The sequence below is a fragment of the Pan troglodytes genome, chromosome 7, assembly GCF_028858775.2.
Source record: "Pan troglodytes isolate AG18354 chromosome 7, NHGRI_mPanTro3-v2.0_pri, whole genome shotgun sequence".
In the NCBI taxonomy this organism is placed as follows: domain Eukaryota; kingdom Metazoa; phylum Chordata; class Mammalia; order Primates; family Hominidae; genus Pan; species Pan troglodytes.
In genome coordinates this window covers 80859304-80886251 of record NC_072405.2, presented here as the reverse complement: position 1 = coordinate 80886251, position 26948 = coordinate 80859304, and the positions used below count along the sequence as shown (strand labels likewise).

General features: G+C 35.1%; 1 pseudogene; it reads left to right on the top strand.

Moving 5' to 3' along the window:
- LOC472791 (transient receptor potential cation channel subfamily A member 1-like) overlaps window positions 1-26948 on the top strand; it is a 61138-nt pseudogene that overhangs the window by 18800 nt on the left and 15390 nt on the right.

The following is a 26948-nucleotide window of genomic DNA, read 5'->3' as shown; positions in this document are numbered from 1 at the left end:
AGGTTTAATGTGATTTTTAAATATAAATTTTCTCAAATAAATGTTTGACTAAAATTTTATTTTAGGATTTGAGTGATGTCAATTTAATTATTTCAGTTCATCTATTTCAGATAAAATAGGATTTTTTATAAAGGGAATTTTTTGTGAATTTTTCTTAAGTCATAGATGTAATAAATTTGGAAGACTTTTATAATTATAGTCATTTAAAAATTATAATTATAGTCATTTAAAAATTATTTCTTACAGTGGATACTAAACTATTGGTCTAGGTAAAAGGGTATTATTTTTATGGTTTATGTAGCAACTAGAGCTATTGCCAGGTGTCAGTATAAAGCCTAACATGTGAGAATAATTTCTTACTGAAATTATTAAAGAATGCCTTGATTTCTGATGATACAACATATGAATTATGGAGAAATTTCAAATGGTTCTATAATTAGTCATATACTTTAGTGCTAGCCATAATATAGACACTCTGTATCAATAAATTAACCTTATTTAGAGATTGCAATGTATGCTGATTTATCTGTTTGTAAGCTCCTTGTTGAATGGCTTGATTTTTAGGGAGCAGATATTAATAGCATTGATTCTGTAGGATGCTCTCCACTTAGCAACTGCTTCTGCATCTTAGAATATTGTAAATTTGCTACTCTCTAAAGCTACCAAGAGGGACCAAGCCAAGTCTTTGGAAGTATTACTCAATTTGGTTAGATGTACATTTATTAACCATCTATTGTGTGCCAGGCCCTGGGCCAGGTGTTGTGAATACAAAGATAAACAGAACACTTTTCATGTCTAGAATAATTTTCAGTCCAGTAAGGGAGCAATGCTTAAAAAGATAATTTCAGAACAATAGTAGATAACATTTATAAAGCAATTGTTATACCCCAGGCATTTATTGAACAATTAATCAACTGTCTTTCAATGTATCAGTCCCATGTGGTGTAGGTACTATAACTATCCCTGTTTTCGATTCTAACCTGGGCCTCTGAAAACAAAGAAGTGAGGTGTCCTTCTCTGCTATCCTCTTCTTTCTTGATCTCTAATGTGTCTATATTTATATTTTTATATTTTATGCTCTGAAAGGTAAGGCCTCATGTATTTATGTAATGCATCACATATTTTCTACCCCACTTACACATACAGACACACACACACACACACACACACACACACACACAGGTAGTAAGCCCATTTTTAATTATGCTTAGTTTTCTCATCTAAACAACATTTCCTGTAAACTAAAAGTCAGCAAAATTTTAAGTCAAAATTTTTTTGCAAGTTGAAAATCCACATAAAGGATGCATTAAATAAGTGAATAGAATTTATATTTACATTGTGCTTTTTTTAGGTGCCCCAGTAGATATTAAAGGTAATTTTGGACGTAATTTTCTGCATTTAACTGTATAGCAACTTTATGGATTAAAAAGTCTGCGACCTGAGTTTTTGCAGGTAATATATATCTATGGATTTCCATTAACTAAGTTCGGTTCAACAGAGGATAAACTAATTTTGTTTATTATAATTTTTATTATTATCAAAGCTGATTCTGGAATTTTAACAACGTTTTAAAATAAAGATGACATATTTGAATAGTTATAACAGGGTGATGGTGGTAGTGATGATGATGATGATGATAATTGTATTGAGATTGAGTTTTTTAAGTTACAGAAGGATTTCATATGCTATCATGTATGATAAGTATACATCCTTAATTAGTTTGATTTTCTTCATTCTTTGATCATTAGGATTTGTATATCAGTGGAAAAGCCAACTATGGGTATGAATTATCAATACTCCACCATCAATTAAGAAAAACTACTCAGCACACCTGACTTGCTGAGGACAGGTTAAAAGCATTATTTTCATATTTATATTCACCAGCTAATACTGAGTGACTATCAAGCGCATGTGAAATACAACATATTTTTATAGTAAATAGAATTCAATATTGTCACTGTCTTTAAATAAAGAATCAAGAATATATATGTATTTGAAAAATTTCAGCAAAAACAGCAAAATGATAATTGATTGGACTAAGCTACTCATTTGTCATTCATTTTTAATTTACTATACATATAAAAGATAAAGTAAACCTAATTTTAACATCCCTTCCATTTTACCTAACAGAACATATTAACATGAAGCTGTTAGGTGTTACTTAGGGGTGGGAGGAAGTGAGAGGAGGGGCAGAAGGAAGGGCTGTGATCAAATATGTTTGAAAAATACTGAGTTAAAAATGTTAAGTTTTTATTATTTATTATTCATATTAAATAATATTAAATTTATTATTTAATATTTTCCCACTTGCAGGATCTCTCAGAGCCTTTAATATGGTAATGTACATTACATGGAGACAGAGCATTCAACTTCATTCACATGCATTTTACTCGAATATCCTTTAGGTTATTTACATTTTTGCCCCCAAGGAATACATACTGACCCTTGTTAGAAAATATTTTCCTACAGAATAGTTTGAAAACCATCATATTAGCATAATAGCAGAGTTATTTGTATGATATTAATTTTTTCCTGTAGATGCAACAGATCAAAGAGCTGGTAATGGATGAAGACAACGATGGGTGTACTCCTCTACATTATGCATGTAGACAGGGGGGCCCTGGTTCTGTAAATAACCTACTTGGCTTTAATGTGTCCATTCATTCCAAAAGCAAAGATAAGAAATCACCTCTGCATTTTGCAGCCAGGTAAAGGTCAGTCTAGCAATGTATCAACATGTCTTCTTTCTGTTTAATATTTGCTTTGAAAATATGAAACCTAATTTTTTCCAAGTTATGGGCGTATCAATACCTGTCAGAGGCTCCTACAAGACCTGAATGATACGAGGCTTCTGGATGAAGGTGACCTTCATGGAATGACTCCTCTCCATCTGCAGCAAAAAATGGACATGAAAAAGTAGTTCAGCTTCTTCTGAAAAGAGGCGCATTGTTACTCAGGTGAGGATATATGATTGGGGTGTTTATATAGTTTCTTTAATTAGCCATTTTCAGGCTATCTTTTCATTATATTTTTAATTACGTTGTCTAACTTTATATTTCACTAAGTAGTTTTATACATTTTATTTTATCATCAACACGTAACTTCTTAAATACTGGAAGGGGGCCGGGCACGGTGGCTCAAGCCTATAATCCCAGCACTTTGGGAGGCCGAGGCAGGCGGATCACCTGAGATTGGGAGTTCGAGACTAGCCTGACCAACATGGAGAAACCCCATCTCTACTAAAAATACAAAAAAAAATTAGCTGAGCTTGGTGGTGCATGCCTGTAATCCCAGCTACTCAGGAGGCTGAGGAAGGAGAATCGCTTGAATCCGTCTCAAAAAAAAAAAAAAAAAAAATACTGGAAGGGAAGTCAGTATTATTTCCAACTGAAAAAGACTTTGAAGTTTATAGAGTTGAAGAACCTTGTTCAAGGTCACAGAATAAGTGGCTTTGTGCAGAGTCTTTTTCAGAATCTTTGAAATACAGTTTCTTATATTTTAGCTCATCATGCTGCCATCTTCCTATGTAGATACAAAACCATGGTTGTGTATGTGTATGTGTGCACGTACACACACACACACAAACATACAAGTTCAAATACCCTACTTTTTCTTCAGTCTGATGAATGGTAGACATAAAAAGCTCCCCTTGAGTGACAACAGGAGACAGTAAAAATTTCTGAACTTCATTATACTTAAAGGAACTCAAGCACAAGAAACGAAACCAAGTTAAAATATGTAAGCATAATAAAATATGTGGCATAGGTAAATGATATTGTTGTAAAAAAAAAGAATAAAACCTAGGAATATTTTACAGAGGCATGTCATTTGGTATTTCATCAAAGCAGCAGCAAAGAGCTTATTAGGCTGTTTAGAAACACATTTTCTTAACAGAATACTGATGCCAGCAAATTAAGTGATATAGCTGCAAAAATGAATGCTTTGCTCAGTTTCTTCTGGTTTACAAGGAAATGCCAAGCAACTGACTTACAAAGGCGACCCAAGTAGAACCAGACCAGACAGTTGTTGCTTAATTACATCATAACTGGAATGGCTGTTATACCCTAAAACATCTGTTCACTAGCACTGAAATTAAATTGTGTCAGGAAATATTTTCTATGTTTAGTTTCAAAAAGTATTAGCAATATGACAAGGCTTCATTATATTTACACCTCAAATTTCTGTGAAAAAGAATAAGCAGTTTTCAAAGTGATTGGGTAAGCATCTTTGAGAGCACAAGAGGAAAGTGTTTCAGACTTGAACTCTTAGAAGAATAAGTGACGCTAAGCTAAATATCTTATAGCCATGTACTATATTATTAGTAGTATTACTAATAACTATTGACCACAAAGACTAACACCACTTCAAAAAAATTTTTTGGATGCAATGTTCAATGAAAAAAATAAAACAAGATTTAAGTTGATGTGTATAAGTTCATTATAGCTTTGAAAAAATTATGCATGATACACACGCACTAAGTGTACTTCTCCTACCCCGAAGTGTTTGGTAATGTGTTTATATACTTTCATATCTTAATCCACTAAATAAAAAATATGAGTGAATCACATTACAAATAGATTATTTACGACCACTGAGCTTGAAATTCACTCATTTATTATAAATATTTCATAAATATTTAGTTGCCAGATCTCATTACGCTTTTTGTTGTCATCAGATTTACCTAGAAAGAGCCAAGTGGCATCCCATCCCAAATTTCATCTAAGTGTATGCACACATCTTTTCTTAACTCTTTATCAGTGACCACAATGGCTAGATGGTTTTGCATCATGCATCCATAAGGGTACACTCAGACCATGAAGGTAATTCTTGATAGTAATTTGAAGTGCACAGATCACATAGATGAAGACGGGGTATGTACCATGGTCCTCACACTTACCCAAAATCTCGACATACCAGAAACTTCCAGCATTGCCAGAAAACCCTCCTAGATACCTTCTTCCCTTCCTTGCTCCTTTCCCAGCCTTTTTGGGTGTTTAGCAAGCAGACTCTTGAGGTGAAGTATGAGTCAAAAGGCAACAGAAATGGGAGAATACCAAGGGGTGGATGAATGTTTAGGAATCCACTAGACTCACAGAGGTTGGTCCACAGGCCATTGTGAGTTGATGATAAAGCTTTTACTCCCTGGTAGACTCAGAAAAAGAAAGGAAGGTGTAAGTTTTCACTAAAATAAGTGCTTCATTTTGAAGTATATTGACTTGAAGGACTGCCCTTTATTGTGCTATTATGTCATTCCTTCTTTTGGGGAGAGTAACTATTGAAATGTACATTTGTTCATAAAATGATGGAGACGGACAATTGTTGCCTTTTTCAAAAAAATAGTCTTCATGTGGGGAAACTAAAAACTGGCAACCTTATAACAGTCTCTGAATTTTAAAAAAGTGTACAAGCTTGGGAAACCCCAAATTTGTAAGCCACTGCTCTACAAGATGATAAATCTCAGGAGTATTTTCTTCTGTGTTCAACCCAACATCCGTACCCTGATAGCTGGTCCTCTGTCTTTGTGGAATCATCCCATTGCAAAAGCAGCACAAAACAACCCCCTTGGAATTCATTTTCTCTGTTTTTTTCTCTCTCTCTCTCTGTTTCTCTCTCTCTCTCTGTTTCTCTCTCTCTCTCTCTCACACACACACACACAGACCCACTTCCCACACATAAACAAACAGACCCACTTCCCACACATGCACACTCACACCATGTTTGAACTATAAACTCATTAGTTTGAAGCTTGAACACCAGTTTTAAATGCTATGTATTTTGGTATTAAATCATTAGTGTTGCAAATGTCTTTTAGGCAGTTCAGCCATGAAACAAAGCAGATTAGGCATTGTCACCACATTTTCTGTGTCCGTTTCTTCAAAAGAACACTGCGCTTCACTTTGCTGCAAGGGAAGGCCATGCCAAAGCCTTTGCACTTCTGAGCCACAATGCTGACATAGTCCTGAACAAGGAGCAGGCAGGCCTCCTTTTTGCACCTTGCACTTCACAATAAGAACAAGGAGGTGGTTCTTATGACCATCAGGAGCAAAAGGTACACTGTCTGCCTGTCCACTGTCATTTAGTGTTCTCTGGTGTCAGGGATGATTCAAAGTCTGAGAGAAAAGAAATGAGTTTCAGCCATTAATCACAATTTAAAAATATTAGTTGTTTACCTAAATTTTTAAGAAGTCTTTTATTTTTAATTTGTGTGGGTACATAGTAAGTGTATATATTTATCAGGTACATGAGATGTTTTGATACAGGTGTGCAATGCATAATAATCACATCAAGGAGAATGGGGTATCCGTCCTCTCAAGCATTTATTCTTTGTGTTACAGGCAATCCCATTATACTCCTTTAGTTATTTTTAAATGTTTACAGAGTTTTTAAATGATTTTTTTTAGTGACAACAGGCACATTACTTTACCTCGCTGATCTTCAGTTTATATTTCTTAACAAAATAAAATATGGGCACATAAGACCAAGCTTCGCAGCACTCTTACGAGATTCCAGGGATTCAGGCATGTGTATTGTCTGGCACCATGTCACTGTCAAGCAAACTTCACACTGCCCTCCCTGAACTTGCCTGACATGTGCCAGTAGAAACCCTGAAAGTGGATGCTGGCAAAAATATTACCCAAGGTAAATCCAGATTGTTATCCATGCCCTTTAATGGGATATCTTTTAGCAAATAATCTTTTGTGGTTGTGGGTTTCTAATCCATGTTCTAAGAGTTTTAATTATGATGTTAGAGGGTAGTTTGTCTAATATCTCATAATATCACTTTCTGTGTAATCACAGATAGACATGCATTAGGGACCAGTGTCACCCAATAGTAGACACAGAATGAACAATTCCATATTCAAGGCAGATCAAGCCCTTGTTTTTGAGCATGGACAGCCTCAAAAATCTCCTGCTGATAGTTCCTTTAAAGCACTTGTTAATGAAAGTGTTCAACCAGAACTTTTCTGTCGATAATACAGATATACTAGATGGGTTTTACTGATAGAGTTAATAGAAAATTAGATAGGATCTTGGAGATAAACGAGCTCCTCTTTGCATCCTGCTGTAGATTTAGTTCCTCCTTGGTATGGTAAGCACCTTCTTACTCTGTTCAATTGGATGATAATGAAGAAAAGGGGCAAACTTTTCTTTGCAGAGGCTGTGCTTATCAATGCACTTTACATATGTTAATTTGTAGTTTAATTCATGAATTAGCTATTAAATATTGGTCCAGTACTGCTTTGATGGTGTAGGTATGTGAATATGGAATCTGTACCGAACATGATTAGGACTGTAAGTACTTCCTATTTTATGACTTCAGGAGAGAAAGAAGATATAGTCCCAGCTTCTTTGAAAGACATTTAGAAGAAGAGACAGAACAATAATTGTAATAGCTATCCCAAAATTTGCCCATATTCCTAATGCCTATTAACAGACAAGGATCCTATTACTGGGTTGATCTCGGTTTACATATTGCTTCCATCAGAACTAAGGGCAAGCATTGCATTTCATGAATAAGCGTAAGTTTAGATTTCTCCTAAAGATATAATCTTGAGTTTCAACTGTTGTGCAGAACAGAAGGTTGAAGACCTGTGCTTGTCTTATGTATTCATTTTTTACAGATGGGATAAATGTCTTAAGGTTTTTAGTCATTATTCTCCAAACAATAAATGTCCAATTTTGGAAATGATCGAATAACTCCCTGAATGCATGAAGGTAAGCTCTCTAAAACAAAACTCTTCCTGGGTTTCTGTTTGGCATATATGATGTGAGGATTTATTGTTGTCATCACAATCTAATAATAATAATTTCCATCATGAAATAAAGCTTCTAGTTTCCCATAGGCTATAAGGGAATTTAGACGATAAGTATTTAATGAGGACCTTATTGAATTAAAGAATCCTATTAATTATTTTGTGTAATACAGGATAATATGGTAAACAGATTTTTTTATTCAAACAATCCACACCTGTAACAGAGACTATAAACTGGTGTTTGCTGGCTGAATAAAACCTTAATATGTGTTTTGTTTGGCATGCATGTTATTGCTCTTTCAAATTTGCATGAATTGCTAACATTTGAAACCAGGATGCTTTCCTTAAGGTTCCAGTTATCTGGCTTCTCATAAGAATGAAATTTGGCACCTAAGCCTGCCTTCTCACAAGGCAGGAATTGCGGGGTTCAGCACCAGATGCTTCCCATGGATGTGGCAATCACTCTCCTATTTGAAACACCCCAGTTCTCCCTTTTGTACATTGGGCCTAGTGCCCGGTGTTAGTTGTCACATATAGCCGTTTTTGTGCAATTGCTTTCCTTAGAGTAGAGAAGTTTGAATTATGGCTCTATCCTAACTGTTTAGGATACAAAAAAAGTGATTACAAAAGTAGGGGTGAAATATATAAAGTGCTAAGGGCAATGGTCAGTACATAATTTACCTCCTACTGTTTTATACTGCTTATGTGGTTATTTGTAGTACTAGTATTTTGTTTTTATTTATTGAATAAGGACTTACTATGTGCTAAACATTGTGTGCATTTTTTTCTTTATAATGCCTAATAAAAACTGGAGCCAGTCTAGTACATATGTACTAGTACAAATAGTGTACAGATTATCTTGTTAGGTGGCTGAATCTCATCGAAGGACACATAAATACTCAAGGTTGAAAACAATCTCAAACTTTCTTATTCAGTGATTATAGTTGTTGAAATCTGTCTTAATGAATAATCAGAGATACAGACAGATTTATATAGAATGTTTCCTGCAGCATCATTTATAATTATAAAAAAGGTGAAATATTCACATGTGAAAACATAGTAAAGAATTGAAATTATACCACAATGTTAATAAAAATGGTCTGTTATGCGATTATGAATAGTTTTTAATTTCTTCCTTATGCTACTATATTTTCTAGATAATTTTCTATGATGACTTGTATTATTTTGGTATTTTGAATACTTTTTAACAAAATTAATGAACTTAAATGTCTTAATTTAGCTCAACATAACACATTTGAATTACTTACACAACATTTCTGAAAAGTTGCTCCTGCAATCTGCCCAGCCCCCAGCCAAGGCAGCCCATCCTTTATTTTGCCCATGTTGATTATTAACAAGTTTACAAGCTATAATAAATAACCAGACTTGCCTGTTTCTGCCTTGAACAGCACTGCTGACTAGTCTTGTCTTTATTTTTCATAATGTTTGTTGTGATCCCCAGTACTGACATCCAGTCACCAATAGAGTCTTCCTTGAAGTTTTCTTAGTCCCGTTGGTACCTGACACCACCCAGGGTCCTGTTTCTTCCCTTTTGGATATAGTCTGACCATCTACCCTCAAGTTCTGCAGGTGACATTCACCAGAAGCCCCAGGAGCTCCTGGATGCATTGATGGCAACATATGGGGTATTGTGTCCAGTCCTGGTTCTAAGAGGGCAGCCTGGCCAAGTGGTATTTCTTTCACAGGGTCATAAATATGGGCCACTAGGTTTGAGGTGTCTCAAATTGTTTATGCAGCCCCACAAAAATAGTTCCTTTCCACACACCATAGGGGTGGCTCTAGTGTGACCCTATAAGTGTTCTTTCCCTGAGTTAACTATCTAGAGGGTCTTCATCTATTTCTTGTTACAGCATCTATCCCCCACTATCCTCTCCGCTCCCCTCTAAACACATACTCTCTCTGTGTTGCTTGGCATATGAGGTATAGAAACAAACACATTACTCCAGACTGGGGCAATTCAGAAGACTGAACCTAAATCATGGAAAGACTGTAGACCTGGGATGAAAAATCTCAATTAGGGACAATAAGTTGTCACTGTAAGAAACTGAGTAAAGGAATTAGACAGATTGACTATCCCTTATCCAAACTGCTTGGGACCAGTCGTGTTTTGGATTTCAAGATATTGGCCTATATATAATGGGGTATCATAGGGATGAGATCAAAGTGTAGATATAAAATTCATTTGTGTTTCATATAATCCTTAAAAGCATAGCCTACAGTTTATTTTATACAATATTTTTAATAATTTTGTGCATGAAACAAAGTTTGTGTTAAGTACTTACGTGTGGAATTTTCCACTTGTGGCATCATGTGGGTGCTCAAAAAGTATTGGATTTTGGAGCACTTAGAATTTTAGACTTTCAGATTGCTCAACCTGTAATCTGTATACCCTTTAGAAGCCCAGAAAGACATCAAATCTTAGGCAAAACTAGTGGAATATCTCTTACCCAAATATTAGTACATGCAATTTTATTCTCAAGCACATGGTATTTTTCTGAATCACCTGGTTATTTCTGAAACATGCAGATGTATTTGTAACACTTTGTATTGTAAACTTTGTTCCTGGATGAGATAGATTATAATTTATCCTTGAGATGCAAGAAGCCAAGAAAAGGGAGGGAAATATCTCGTGTGTTATTTTAGAAATGGGATAAAATTCTTTCTAATATATAGTGGCCTGCCCAATATCTTAGGTGGTTTTTCTGTTTGAAAGATACTTTTAGACTTCTGCATGTTGCCTTCCCCAGAGGATAAGTCCTGCGAAGACTACCACATAAGTTTATTTTATCATAATAATTTGAAATTTGCTTTCTTTATGTTCTTTGAAAAATATTAAAAATGTTGTTACTATCGATGTGTAATCTACTGGAGATGGCAAATACTGGTCTCATTTTTTTCATATTATTGTATTATCTACTTGTGAAATAATTTTTCCCTTACCTCCTCAGTTTTCCTCTAATATTTTAACAGTTCCTAATAGCATCATTTAGTGTTATGTCTAGTCTTTATATTTCCTTGGGTAGTTTTGCCTTAATAATGAAGATCTAAAATATCTAAATGATCTTTTGAGAATTACTCTTTTTCCATGACTGTGAGATATGAAGCAATTGAATAACAGCCTTCCAGGATGTTTATTTTTATAATTAATATGCAATAATATATATCTTTTTTCAACTCGAAATGTTTCGACTTTGTTCAAATCACTTAATTTTTAGCAAAATTGTATACTTGTATATTTGATTTTTCAAGAATTATTTTGGGGATTCTGTACTTGACTAACTACTTTGTAAAAATTTTCTACAGATCAAGTATAATTTCAGATATCTTCAATGCCCATTAGAATTAACAGAAAATATAACACCTACAAAGAATATCACATATAAACCTTTTGCAGCCCTCAATGTAAGTTCGGTGTTTTCATTATCTAGGTAGTTTCTAGCCGGGTTCTAAAATGTTTTAATACAATAGTCCCACATTAGGTGGATGGGGAGAATTCCAGTTTTATAATTCTATGTCCATGTCTGCCATGTGACTCAACTGTTTATTTTTTAATAAAGAAAGCAATCATTTTTTTCAATTGCTATAAAGTTCTACCCTTCTTTTCTAATGTTCACTTAAGACCTGCTCCAAACCAGAATCAAATAAACCATGGAGAACACAGGTAATGCTTGCCACCTCTATCCACCTGCATATTCAAGAGTTTCCTCCAGTATAAACCCCAGGAAAATGCAAAGGGTGATATTTTACAGTCACAGCTTTCAAGTTCGGTGAGCCGCTGGGCTCCAAGACAAACTGACCATGGAGAGGTGCCTTCCAGAGGGATGAACCCAATCTAAAGTAGGCTTTGAACACACACCATGGACTTGAACTTCCCAAGTAACTTGTTCCAAAGCAGCTCTTATTTCAAAGATACTTTTACATTTCTAGCCAATGAAGCAATCAAAACCATGCATATGATCCCCTTCAGTCTAAATCAAAGGTCTCAAACTGAAATAACTACAGAGAAAACAGTAATAGACTAGTAACTTAAGCTCCTGGTTAAAAGGACAGTGGCTACTGGGTTCAACAAATCATTGCCATGTGGCAATAGCAGCCCATACTTGTGTAAATATTGACAACAAATTAAAATTGTGTGCATGCAAAACAAAACAGAACAAAACAGATTTGAGGACTGGATTTTCAAATTTTCGTCTAGACTCGTGCTATCTAATATGGGAGCCATTAGTCACATGTGGCTACCTGAATTAAAACTAGTTAAAATTAAATGAAGTTTATAATTTTTTCAGTCACACTGGATACATTTCAAGTGCTCAGTAGCCCATTTGACTTGCAGCTCTTATATTGAACACCACAGGTAGAAGACATTTTTGTCACTGCAGAAAGTTCTATTGGGCAACACTGCTCTAGGCCAATAAGGAATTTTCATTCACCTTCAATGAGTTCATTTCCCTACCCTGAAGCCTTTGGTACAGACCATGGCAGTAGTCATCACTCAAAGTTAAACCTTTAAGACTTACCGAGCACTTGGAGTGTGAAGGATGCAGACTCATGGGGATTTTATGCCCTCAACACTGGTGATGGCAACTGACTCACCTTTGCTGTAAGAACTTTAGCTCTCCTGGAATATGTTATGTTTTGCTATTAGTATAGTTCATAATCGATAGTCCAGTGATCTAATAGTAACTACATTACAGTTATACTTAGAACAATTGTTGCATATGTATGTGTTTCTTAATTTTAATTTTTAAAATAGGCAATACTTCTCTCAGAAAGAAAATGTATCTTTTTTTTTGGTCTCCACCATCAGAATAAGAATAGGAGGAAATAAGATCTATGTGGCATCTAAAAAGAAATAGACAATATATAACAATGGGCAATGTATAATTTAAATGAAATAGGCTCACTTGGATAAATATAGTGCACTCAGTGTCAAACCAGCACAAGAGTTTATGACGTCTTAATAGCTTAGCAAACCTTGCCTTAGATATAAGTGAGCTGAGTGAGGCTTTTCAGGAAGGCAGCTGGCCTGATGGGAAATTATTTTGCACAGAAAGTTTGAAAGTCAGATGGACCAAATAGGAGAACATAAGAAATCAGATACTGAGATTAAGACAAACTGGATCCAGTGAGAGGCTATTTCATTAATGGTTCATGCAAGAGTAGAGCTTCCTTAGAAGCTCTATTAGCACAGCTACAAACACGTTGGATACTTTAACTCTTATTTACTCTGCATTTGGGTGATATTTAAACTTACATTGTACTTATATACCTTAACGGGTAGGTTTGCCATATTTGTTATTAGTTTAAAAGCAGAGTTACAAGATTTCGAAACATAATAAGAGGATTGTTTTAATGAAAGCACATGGAAAACAACTATCTGTATGTGTCTCTAGTATGGTTTTTGAATATTAGTAACATTTTAAGTGAGATCCTCTTACAAATATGTTTCCATATTTTTCATTTTAGCTTGAGAAAAACATTAATTTTAAACAGAAAAAAATCACATCTACATGGAAATTTAGTTCAGATCTCAAAAAACAATAGTTAGATCCTGTAAGGATTTTTTTCCCCCAAGAATAGCTAGATATGTAGTTTTATGGGTTCCACTGGACATCCAACTGACAACAAATATTTGCAACAAGGGGTTCTTTAATTCCCCAAGAATACTGTCTACCAATATATCTCAATTACTTTTCAAATGGTTAGGGTAAAAATAAGTTGAAAATAAAAACAGTGAACCTAGAAATACTCAGTTGTTGATGACACAGTAGTAGTTTTTAAACTGGAATCTCTGGCTGCTTGAATCATAATTACTGTGGTTCGTTTATTAAAATGAAGGTTCATAAGGCCCATCTTAGACCTACTAACCCAGAATATTTGGGAGTAGACCTAGGAATCTAATTTTTAAATAAGCCTCTCAGAGGATTTTTATGAACACCAAGATAGAAAAAGTCTAATACAGTGCTGATGAGAATTATAGTAGAAGGTTTTCCAAAATGTAGGTGGGTGTTCAGTCCAAAAATGTAGAAGTTGTTTGGTGGAATAATTTTGGAAACTACAAACAAATCAAAGTTAATACAAGGAGGCTAAAACAAGAAACCCTAACTTCTATCTAAAAGTAGTTCCAGAAAGATGGATTTTTTTTTTATTTTTAGAGAGAATGATGGAGAGAAAAATTAAGCAGAATAATGTCTGAGAATTTTCCAGAAATAAAAGTTATAACTTACCAAATTAAAAAAAATCGTCTCCAGGGGCTAAGCAGACGATCCTGGCTGCATCATTTTTACTTGCAAAATGTTAAACAGTAGTGGTATTAATCCACAAGGGACAGTCTAAATAAACTGCTAAATCCATACAATAGAATATTAAGCAGTATTTAAAAACAATGTTACTGATAATCTTTAAATAACTTTGATATATTTGTAGGCTATGTTGTTGAATAAATAAGCAAGTGGAAGACATAAGTTGAGTAAAAACGTAAATACAAAATAATCATATTTTCTATAACTACATGTAAGTTTTTGTACATGCATGTTTGTGTTTAGAAATATAGAAAAGGATTTGGGAGGATGAACAAGTTAGTAATGATGATACTACTGGGGAAATGACATCATGCCCAGAATTGGGGCATAGGTGTGGTGAGAAGTAGGGCCTTACCCAATGTTTCAGTATTTTAAAAAAGAATTTGTTTATATATTTCTTTTCTTTTTTGATTGTGGCAAAAAACATAAAGTTAAATTTACTGTCTTAACTGTTTTCAAATGTACAGTTCAGTAGTGTTAATTATTTTCATATTGTTACTCAAGAAATGTCTAGAATTCTTTCATGTTGCAAAACTGAAACCCTGTACTTTTTAAACACTAATTTCCCCTCAACCTTCCCCCAGCCCTTGGAAACCACTTTCTATTTTCTGTTTCTATGATTTTCACTAATTTAAGTACTTCATATAAGTGGAATCTTAAAGTATTTGTACTTCTGTGACTCGCTTATTTCATTTACCATAATCTCCTCAAGGTTCATCCATATTAGAGCATGTGATGTGACTTTCTTCTTTTTTAAGGCTGAATAATATTCCATTGTATGTACATACCACATATTCCTTATCTTTTTAAAGAAATACTACATATTACTTATTTGCATGGAATATGTGAAAGGATGGAATATTTTTCCATCTTTTCACTTCAGGTGTGTTGTTCTTATATCTAAACTGAGTCTCTTGTAGACAGCATATAGTTGAATCCTGTGTTTTATCCATTCAGTCAATCTTTGTATTTTAATAGGAGAGTTTAACCAATTTACCTTTAAAGTAATTACTGACAGGAAATCACTTACTATTGCCACTTCATTAATTGTTTTCAGTATGTGGTAGCTCTTTCGTCTCTTTTCTCCTATCTTGCTGTCTTCTTTTGTGTTTCATTGATATTTTTCTTGTAGTGATATGTTTTGATTCCCTTACTGTTTCCTTTTGTGTATATTATATACATATTTTCTTATCAGTTAACATTGCAATTACATCAAATATCTTTAATGTATAAGAATCTATTTTAAACTGATAACAATTTAACTTCAACTGCATAGAAAAACTCTACTTTGTATTACTTCATCCACATCCACTTTTATGTTCTTGATGATGCATAATACTGCTTCTTAATTGCATATCCATTAACATAGATTTAGAGTTACTTTCTATGCTATTGTTTAAATACTTTTATGCCAGATTTAAGAGTAATTTTTTTGCTTATAATATGACAGAATTCTATAATTGTCTGTATGTTGACCTTTACCAGAGAGTTTTATACTCTTGTATGATGTTGTGTTGCTGTTTAACATTTTTTTCATTTCAATTTGAAGAACTCTCTTCAGCATTTCTTATAGGGCCAGTCTAGTGGTGATGCACTTTCTCGCCCTATGTTTACCTGGGAAAATCTTATTTCTCCTTTATTTTTAAAGGACCATTTTTACCAGTTATAATATTCTTGGTTGTCAGTTTATTTTCTGTCAGTAGTTTGAATATATCATTCCACTCTCTCCTAGCCTGCAATGTTTCTGCCTAGAAATTTGCTGATAATCATATTGGAGCTACTGGGTATGGGATAGCTTGCTTTTCTCTTGCTGATTTCAAAATTGTCTCTGTCTGAATTTTGACAGTTTGATTATAATGTGTCTCAGGATAGCTCACTTTAAATTTATGCTAGTTGAAGTTCTTTGAGCTTCTTGAATGTGTGTGTTCATTTCTTTTCTCAGATTAGGGAGATTTTCAGTCATTATTTATTCAAATAGGCTTTCTAATCCTCCATCTTCTTTTTCTTCTTTGGAGCTTTTCATAATGTGCATGCTGTTCTGCTTGTTTTCTTTAAATCCCTTAGGCTCTCTTCACTTTTCTTCTTTTCTTTTCTTTTTTCTTTTTGCTCTTCAGACTTGATAATTTTGAATATCCTGTCATTGAATTCACTCATTGTTTCTTCTGCCTGGCTACAAATGCTGGAGGCCTCTCAAGCCTTTTCTAGGGATTCATCTTCTCTGGGCTTGTGCTTGTTATCTACCAGTTGAAGAGGCTTACCTCTCTTTACTCAGTACCTCCCCTCAGTATATGTCTGTGGTACTACAGCCTCTCTGGTGCTGTAGCAAGTCATGATACTGGGACACTGCCTAGTGTCTGTCTGTGACACTGTATCTTCTCTGGCACTAGACTCAGTCCCAGTGACCAACTTTGTTATCAGTGATCCTCTCCTGGCACTTATTCCTTTCAGAGCTTAGATTCAGGCAAGATAAAAAACATTTTCTTGGGTAGGCTCTCAGAAATCAGAACATTGGATGTATCTTCCACTCTTTTTTTTCTCTTATTCCAGGGAGAAACCAGGAGTTGAAAGTTTTTTTTCCCAATGACACTGTGCTGTGCCAGAGGGAAGAGCTGTGGTGAGTAAAGGCCATGAATTTTTCTACTGTCTTTGATATGGTTCTTTTTGGTTACATGCTCACCTAGGGTTTAGGCATCTCTTAACTAGGTTCTGCATTGCTCACAAAGGTAATGGTCTGTGTATTGTTTTTAATTACATATCTCTGTGGAGGAGGACTTCCTGTTTTGCTACCTTATTGACATTCATCCCTCTATGTATTTCTCGAATAATTAAAAACCAATTTTTAAATAAATATTAGTAGTTACAAATAATTCTAATGAAAATTTATAGTCTAGATTTAACTTAACAAATATTTATGTGTATTCTACTATATAAAAACTTTCTGGAAGGATAAGCCTGAATTCCTTCATGGACAGAATGAGGATATAACTCTTGATAATTTACCTTTAATGTTATTTCCTGTTGTAACCCTATATAAGATTAAAAAACTTATGTTACCTCAAGCAGTCAGACATCTAAAGTGACAAACTGTGTCAAATAATTGTACTTGCATGAAATGGTTCTCTGTTTTTTTATCTTGATGTAATTTTTAATTTTTCCAATTTTCAAAAATAAGTGTCACTTTCACAATATCAAAATAAAGTTATAGAGCCAGACAATAAAAATATTAGTTTATACTCAGTAATTTATTATTATTGTATTTTTATTACTCTTTATTTCTGAGGCAGTGTTACAATATAACCGCACAGAGCTTCTCCATCATCCTGTGTGTAAAGAGTATTTACTCATGAAATGCTGGATATTAAGTAGTATTTATTGTTTAATGCTGTGCCTATTGAATCTATTTAAAAGTCTTCAAAACAATTATGTTTTAGTGGTATTTTAATGTTTTCAATTTTGTTATTTTAATGTTTTACACTTTAAAAAGAATAAGCATCAAAGGCAAATATTGGTATTGAAATACTGGCATTGTTTACCTTTATCATTAAATGAAATGTTTAGGAGGTGGGAGAAAATTATTATATAAGACATGAAGAAACTTCCTAGAGCCTACAATTTGTTTATCTTTAACATTAAATTGAATATTTGGGGAATGGGAAGGAATTATTATGTCAAACATGGAGAGGCACTCTGAAGCCTACAGTGTAGTGGACATAGAAGTGAGAGGTGTGTTCTGGGAAGAGCGTTCATCTTGGTTTCGGATTATATGGGCTAAAGATCCTACTCTTTCATTAATTTGTGAAGTCATAATTTCCTCAGAACTTGAGATTCCTTCTCTGAAAATGAAAAAGGTGAATTAGAAGATTTACTTGATTTTAAACTTCAGTGACTTTCCAAACTAGGTTTCTGAAAGAGATTACTACCACTTTTCCCACAGGTATCTGAAGTAAATATTTTTGTTTAAAATGACTCAATTCTGGTTTGTTTATTTTTTTTGTAGGTTGGCTTACGGATTTATAGCCCATATGATAAATCTAGGATTTTACTGTCTTGGTCTCATACCAATGACCTTTCTTGTTGTCAGAATAAAACCAGGAATGGGCTTTCAACTCCGCTGGAATCATCAATAAAACTAGTGATCATTCAGAAATACTAGATAACATGGTAATTTCAAATTTTGACTTTTTAAAATACAGGATTATAAAAAGTGTATTTTTTCTTAAGAATACTAAACCATAATAAATCTGAAATATCAAAACTTTGATTACTATAGATAGCCTGTAAAAATTTGTATATGGTATGAATTTCTTCTAAAATCCTTTGTGGAATAAGAGAGAATATAAACAAACAGGTCAATTAATGATTTTGTAAACTAATTTAAAAGGAATTGACATTTTTAGATGCTAGCTTAAATGCCGAAGTGTATAACTTTAAAATAGGTCTATAAGAAAGCACATTCGTAGTTGTCAGGGAAAGTGGGGCATGGGAATGGGGAGAGATGCTTTGTAGGTATGTGATTTCCATTTGAAAAGATGAAAAAGTTATGGAACCAGATAATGGTGATGGTGGTATAACATTGTGAATACACTTATTGCCACTGAATTTTATATTTTAAAATGTAAATGTACATGTAAAATGTAACACTTTTAAAATGGTAAATTTTATATATGTATTTTACCACAATAAAAATTTTATGTAGGTCTACAGATTCATATTCTTTTATAATTCCATTGGCAATTTTTGAACTTCTCTTAATAAGGACATTATGAAATGTGGGTGTGTTCATCTCTAGTAAATTATATGAGTATTTGCATCATTTAACTTTTCTGTTTAACACAAATGTAGACAGTATAAATTAAGCAAAATAAGTAAAAAATTTAATAGTGAAAATTATGGAAATGTTGAAGTGTTTTATATCCTCGTAACTATGTATCTTACCCTTTTTTGTTTTAGAATTCAAGTCTAATAACAATTTGTATGATTTTAGTTTTTTGCTCAAGTATATTAGGGTATGTCAAAGAAGTGGTTCAAATTTTCCAACAGGTATGAAATACATTTTGTATGTCTAAAGTTGCAAATATTTTAATATTCAGAACATAAATTAATTGATAAGCTATTACTTGAGATAATACTGTGTCATAATAAATTCACATAGCTTGACTAACATATAGATTAGAAATACCAAGCATAAATGTTTCAAAATGTAGAAATCACATGATTTTAGGTAAGGTCACTGCCTGTTTGATATATCTATATATATCTATAAAAGAGATGTTCCACTTTTACTGGTCCATAAAGATCTGTCTGGCTACACATGGTTATTATGGGTGACCTTTTGGTTATTATGAGTGACTTTTCTGTCTTTCCTCTTACATAGTTTTTAAAGATTTTGCTAACATAATGGTTAGATTTTGAACTTGATAATTTTTAATGTAAAAGTTTATAAAGAAGTTATCTGGCCCAAGACTCCATTTCAAATGGGTCTGTCTTTGAATTCTAGCAGAAATTTTTCCTTTTAAATGAAATTCCAAGTTTTAATACAATTTTGGAACTTTTTATAGCATAATTTTTACTTTATCTTCTATTTTTTTAATGAGTGAGCCAAGTTCAGATCAGAACCAAGTATATAAATTATGTATAGGTCCTTCCTTTGGTTGATAAATTGTATGGATCCTTCATTTCTCAGTATGGAGGTTGAAAGTCTTTTATAATTTTTTTGTATATTTTCATGAATATTATTTTTATAAATCATACATCTTTTATACAACACCTCACTTTGTGTGAAAATTTTCTTTGTTGCATCGTGTAAACACATAGATATTTGCATTTATAAATTTGATGATAATAATGCTTTGCATTTTTATCATTGCAGAGTGGTCTCTACAAGGAAAGCCCAGCAATTTGTAGGATTTCCTTAGGCAACAGACTCCCATAACACCAGGTTAACAGAAGACTCTGGGCCATCTCCAACACCGATCTATACCTCAAGGGCTCTGAAGTCAATCCAGGATGGCATGAGGTTACTCCTTGGTCCTAAACTTCTCCCCAGATAGCTGTAAAGCTAGAAAATTTTATTACTGGGTACATGTATATAATCATCCATAGATGCAAGGTCTCTATATGTGGTAATTTTTTATTCTTTTCTATCCCAGAAAAGGAATTACTTTATGGATATTAGCAGTAGTACTGAATGGATTATCAACACGATGGGCCCCATTTTAGTGCTGCCCTTGTTCACTGAAATAGCAGCCCATCTGCAGTGGCAATGTGGAGCAATCGTGGTTTATTTTTATTGGATTAATTTCTTATTGTGTCTTTGAAGGTAAAAAAGCTTTAATGATTTCCCCATCTTTAAGCATTTTTAATATCAAGAGAAAAACTATTGTAAGTGGTGTACATTTGAAACTGGCTTATTCCTTTTCCAGTTGTTTCAAAATGTGAAGAATTTTTTATGCCCTATTAAGGAAAGGCTGGAGCATGATTCCAGAGTTCAGAATGTAGACCAGGGTTTCTCAAACTCGGCACTATTGTTCTTTGTGGCCAGATAATTTTTTTCCTCCCTTCCCTTCCCTTCCCTTCCCTCCCCTCCCCTCCCCTCCTTTCTCTTTCTTTCTTTCTCTCTTTCTTTCTTTCTTTCTTTTCTTCTTCTTCTTCTTCTTCTTCTTCTTCTTCTTCTTCTTCTTCTTCTTCTTCTTCTTCTTCCTCTTCCTCTTCTTCTTCTTCTTCTTCCTCTTCTTCTTCTTCTTCCTCTTCTTCTTCTTCTTTCTCCTTCTCCTTCTCTTTCTTCTTCTTCTTATTCTTTTTTTTTTTTTTTTAGAGGGGGACTGTCTTGTATAATTTAAAACGCTTAGCAGCATTCCTGGCTCCTGGCTTCTACCCACTACATACCAGTAGCATCCATCCCACTCCAGTTGTGACAACCAAAAATGTATGCAGACAATGCCAGATGTCTCCTGGGTACCAAATGAGCCCAGGTCAAGAACATTGGTTTAGACAAATCTAGATTAAATGGGGTAAGTAAATGGGAAAAGTGTTGGCTATTCTTGTTTTACCTGATATTATATGTAAGCATTTACTTTGCATTAAAACACTCAAAGTGAACTGATAGATAGTATGTGGAATCGAAGTGGTATAAAAGAAAAAATAAGCCTAAATAATTTGATTCTAGAGAAGGAAAAAAGGTTGAGTTCCCCAGCCTCTGAAAGTTTCATGTTATTTCACATAATCTTTCCAATAACGAGGCCAATGTTGTTACTCGAGGCCAATGTTGTTACTCGCATTGTCTAAAAGAAGCTGAAGCACTGAGTTCAGTAACTTGCTGAAGATCTCAGCTAGTCATTCACTACATAGGTATTTAATGAAAGTCTTTCTGACTCCAGGGGGCATACTTTTTCTACCATATCGTCTGCATTACTGTGTCAGGAGCACAGTGGCACAAAGTTGAGTGTGTCCTCTTGGAGAGGACATGGTATGGTAACAAAGGCAGTGGCTAAGGAATAAGAGGATTTAAGGCAGGTTCAGACACTGTCACACCCTTGGCTCTGTCATTATTAGTGGCTTTAGTGAGTTACTAGGCATCTCTGTGAACTTAGCTGAAGTCCCTTTCAGCTTTATAATATTGTGATTTCCTCTTTTAACAAGTTGTCTTTGCCAAATGCAAAGTACAAGTTAGTGGCCAGATGACAAACCCATTATTTATCCAGACATTTCCCAATATAGGATGCAGTGGGTAGAAAAGAAAACTGAAGGAGATAAAAGGATCAAATACAAATCATATGTTGTGTACCCTGCATTAGGTGTCTTCCAGTTCATGAACTCAGTTAATCTCTGCTTGATGTAGCACACCATTTACCTCTCTAATTTCTTTATTACCAATTTGGTAGCATCTTCTTTGATATTGGGAAGCTGTTATTTTTCTCGCCTACTTCAGTTGAAGTAATGTCCAGTTGCCAAGCGGTAAAATGATTTAAGATAACCTTAGGGCCAGGCGCAGTGGCTCACCCTTGTAATCCCAGCACTTTGAAAGGCCGAGGTTGGCTGATTGCTTGAGACCAGGAGTTTGAGACCAGCATGGGCAACATGGCAAAATCCTTTCTCTATAAAAAAAATGCAATAATCAGCCAGGTTTGATGGCACACACTTGTGGTCCCAGCTACTTGGGAAGCTAAGACAGGAGGATCACCTGAACCTCGGAGGTCGGAGTTGTAGTGAGCCATGATCACACCTCTGCGCTCCAACCTGGGTGACAAAGCAAGACCCTGGATCCAAAACTAGATAACGTTAATAGTAAGAAAAAATAAATTTGATTAACACATTGAAAATGAGATATGATTATTCAATTAATGTTTTCTTTTTCAAAATAATTGGCCTCAATGATCTCATCTATGAAATCTAATACCTGATTTAATACACGATGGTTTCGCTGTATGGATACACTTTGACCACAAAAGTGAGTATATATTTTATTTTTTCATTTTCCTAGATTTGAGAATTGTGGAATTTTCATTGTTATATTGGAGGTAATTTTTAAAACTTTGTTGAGGTCTGCAGTTGTATTTTTCTTCCTTCTTTTGGCTTTTGGACTCAGCTTTTACGTCCTCCTGAATTTACAGGTAAGGCAGTTGTATCAGTAGTTGATTTTATCACTGTGAATTATGGAAATATACATTTATATGTAAATCTAAATAGTCTAGAAAATTTATAATTACATAACAACAGTATTTTAATACTTTAGTTTTTTCATCTGCTATATCTTTCAAACGATTTTAGAAAAATAATTTTCCTTTTTTGAATTCTACAAAAAAGTAGGGTCTTGTTAAGTAACTTTTTCCATCATCAAAAAGTTTAGGCCAGGCGTAGTGGCTCATGCCTGTAATCCCAGTTACTTGGGAGGCTGAGGCAGAAGAATCGCTTGAACCCGGGAGGCAGAAGTTGCAGTGAGCCAAGATCGCACCATTGCACTCCAGCCTGGGCAAATGGAACAAAACTCTATGTCAAAAAAAAAAAAAAAAGTTTATGTAAAGTGCACAATGATTGATTCTTTATGCAGAAAATATACTTTTGATGATTTTGCCACTGCTTATTAATATTTTATCACTGCATACCTCTGAATTTTAAAAAGTATTCTGAAACATTTTTTCAGAATTCTACTCTCCAGGAAACATTTTTTTGTTGTATACACTTCGCATTTCAGGATGCCTTTAGTTCTCCATTGCTGTCTATAATACAGACCTTCAGCATGATACAAGGAAATATCAATTATTGAGAGTCCTTCCTAGAACCATTTCTGAAGAATAAATTGGCACATCCAGTTCTGTCCTTTGCACAGCTTATTTCCTTCACAGTATTTGCCCCAATTGTCCTCATGAATTTACTTGTAAGTAGTTTTTTCATGTATTTTCTGTTCATTGATCATTTGAAACATTTCATAATGATAATTATTTTTAACTTCTTTAATCTCCCTCCACTGGGGAGATGAGAAAGGATCTACCACAAAATCTATTCATTCAACACTCATTTGGTGCCTGGGGAGCACCAGGCACATCAAGAGGCTCAGGGCGTGCACAGATGCATGTACTTGGCAAATACCTAGAATCTACTAAATATCATGAACTGTTGCAAGTTCTGGGAAACAGTGTTGAAGAAAGCAGACCAATATTCAGTCCTTGTGTGATTACAAAATAGTCAGGAAGTTAAATAAACAAATAACTGTGTAGCATAATGTCATGGGGGTGATAAATGCTATGAAGAAATAAGAAGCAGGGAAAGGCAATGAAGATGAAGGTGTGTGATGCTTTGGAGTTGGAGAGGGGGTCAGAGGTTAGGCAGAGACCTTTACGGAACATATTGTCTCTATGCTCGAATTTACCATTGACCAGACATCCAAGTGGAGAAGTCTCTCATGCAGAGGGCGTCTGCAACGTTCAGATGCCACCTTGAACCCAGCCAAAGCCTAGACCCTATCAGCAGACATGAGAGTGCTCTTCCACATGGAATTCTCTAGAGAATCTGCCCAAGCCATGAGCATGCTGGCTGATGCAGGCAAAGGTGCATCCCACTCTAGGTCCGTGGTGGTTGCTTATTGGCATTTTCATGCCTGTTTTTCCTTTATCCATTTATGCACACATGTACATATTCCACACACTTTCTCTGAGTCTGACTATGTACCAGAGAATGTGCTAGTTAGTGCTTCTGGGAAGAAAAAAATTATGCAGGCTCATAAGTATTTTGGTCCACTTATTTGATACAACTCCAGACTTTTATTTTGGTGACCTAGAAAAACAAAGGATGGCAATAGGAATAATGGAGAATGACACAAAGCCTACATTCTTCTCTGATAATTGTTTATGTTTTGGAAGATAATTATCCAGAAGAGAATTGGGCTTAGCAGTAGTATAGGTTGGCCCCATTCTGAAGATCCAAACATCCAACACCCACTGTGCATCTCTACCTGGATATCCTGGTGGAAAATCAAAACCAACAGAGCCAAGACTAATGTTATCTTTCCTTCAGAATCTCCACTGCCTCTCAGTAGAATCTCCTAGTCATCCTACTAAGATCATTGGCAGATAGTCTCTATTTCACTCTCCCACGTTTTTCCTCAGTTCTTTCAGTAATTATTTGGCTTTCACATCTGCTTCCAGTTGGCTTGGACTGTTACGGTTCCTCATCCAAATTGCTGCAGCAGCCTCAAGAGCATCTCTACCTTATCACACTGCTTTGTCTAATTCTTCCTACAGATGGTCACCAGAGTGACCATCTGATAATTAAAAACTGAACCCATCAGTGACTCTTTTAAGTATTTTTTCCATGCCTCTTCAAAAGCTTTAATTCAGTCCAAACCCATCAGCATAGCAGGCAAATGTCCCTATGAGCTGGATTTACCTATATCTTACCCAATTCCTACTGTTCCCAGGATTTACCCAGAAATGCACATTCCCTGAGTGTGCCACTCTTTCCTTCATGCTGCCTACATTCTGTAGAGGCTCTTCCTTTTGCCTGGAAATCCTCCCACCATGGGTTAACGCTACGCTTTCAAAACAGAACAAGTATCATTTCTTTGGGGTAGACTTCCAATTACCTTACTCTATTGGGTGCTCTTTCCTTGTGTTACCATAGCTTTGAGGATACAAACAGATAATAATAATGAAGCCTACTTTCTAGATTATTGCAAAGATTAAATCAGCTAATACAAGGGACTTAAAACAGTACTTGGCACATGATAAGCATTTGATAAATGTTAGTGACCATTAAAAGTTAATAATTGATCTCTTCTATGGCTTACAAGTTCAAATGTCTTCAGACCCCAGGCTAGTATCTAAAATATGTGAAGCAGCAGGTATGAGATGGTTAGCTTTGGATTTTTTTTTTTTTTTTTTTTTTTTTGAGACAGGGTTTCAGTCTGTGACCCAGGCTGGAGTGCAGTGGAGTGATCATGGCTCACTGAAGCTTCTACCTCCCAGTCTCAGATGATCCTCCCACCTCAGCCAACCTAGTAGCTGCAACTACAGGTGCTCACCACCATGCCCAGGTAATTTTTGTATTTTTGTAGAGAGGGGGTTTCACTGTGTTGCTCAGGCTGGTCTGGAAGTCCAGGGCTCAAGTGATCCTCCCACCTCAGCCTCCCAAAGTGCTGAGATTACAAATGTGAGCTGCCACGCCTGGCAAAAATCAGAGATGTTTGGTTTTGATGGCGACTGTTGTAAATCGGTGAGAATACCCAGCTGAAGACTTGCAAATGAAAAACTAAACAAAAGTTATTCTGCCCAGTAAAACCTATTTCCTGACTATATCCAGTTCTCAATGCTAGTTTGCAAGCCCTAGAATATATTCTCCCTGTCTTCATTCATTCTGTGACTGTTTTGTTTACCTATTATGTGCCCTGCTCTATACTAAGCACTGGGCATACAGTGATGACCTTGACAGATCACATTTCACATACGGTTTACTGGACTTTGAGCTCCTCAAGAGCAGTCACTGACTTTTCTTTCTGGTGCAGCATGCAAGACACTGGCTCAGCAAAGACAGGAACTAAGTGCCTGAAAAATAAATGAGTGAGTGAAATGAGCTAATTTCATCAGATTGAGTAGAACTGAGCTAACACCTTCCCCCCACCTAATCCTATCTAGCCATAAATTTCTGGTTTCTCACCAGAGCCTCTCCTGCCCCTATAATATATGTTTTCCTTCTGAACATATACAAGATATAAAATGTATCATTCTCTCAGTTTAGTATTTGTTTCCATGTTGTTAAATCGCTCTTGTCTACCTTAGTTACTGAACTCCTGGAGTTTCCTGCCATGTTGTGTGGCCACACCCAGTTGCATGTGATATCACATCATCCTTGTCCTTGCAAAAAAAAAAAAACAAAAAACAGATTTTTATCTTAAATGAAATGAATTTCAGATTAATGTGTGTGTCTTAACACTTAAGAGTACCGAACCTCTGAATGTGTCCGTCATCGTTGCAGAGGTATATAGGCCTTGTAGTTTTCTGTAAGGTGTATTACCAAAGTATTCTGCAGCTACTACTAGTGGATCATATGCCCACTCTCCCACTTTAGCCACAGAGGCCTTGCTATGGTTTGAATTTTTGTGTCCCATCCAAAATGTATATATAGAAACCTAATCACCAAGAAGATGGCATTAGAAGGTGGGGCCTTTGGGAGGTGATTAGGCCATGAGGGGAGAGCCCTTATGAATGGAATTAGTTCCCTTATAAAAGAGCTATGAGGGAGCTTATTAGCTTCTTTGCCCTTCTGCCATATGGGAACACATAGAAGGTGCCACCTACGAGGAATGGGCTCTCACCAGAAACCAGTTCTGCCTGAGTCTTGATTTTGGACTTCCCAGCCTGCAGAACTGTAAGCAATTAAC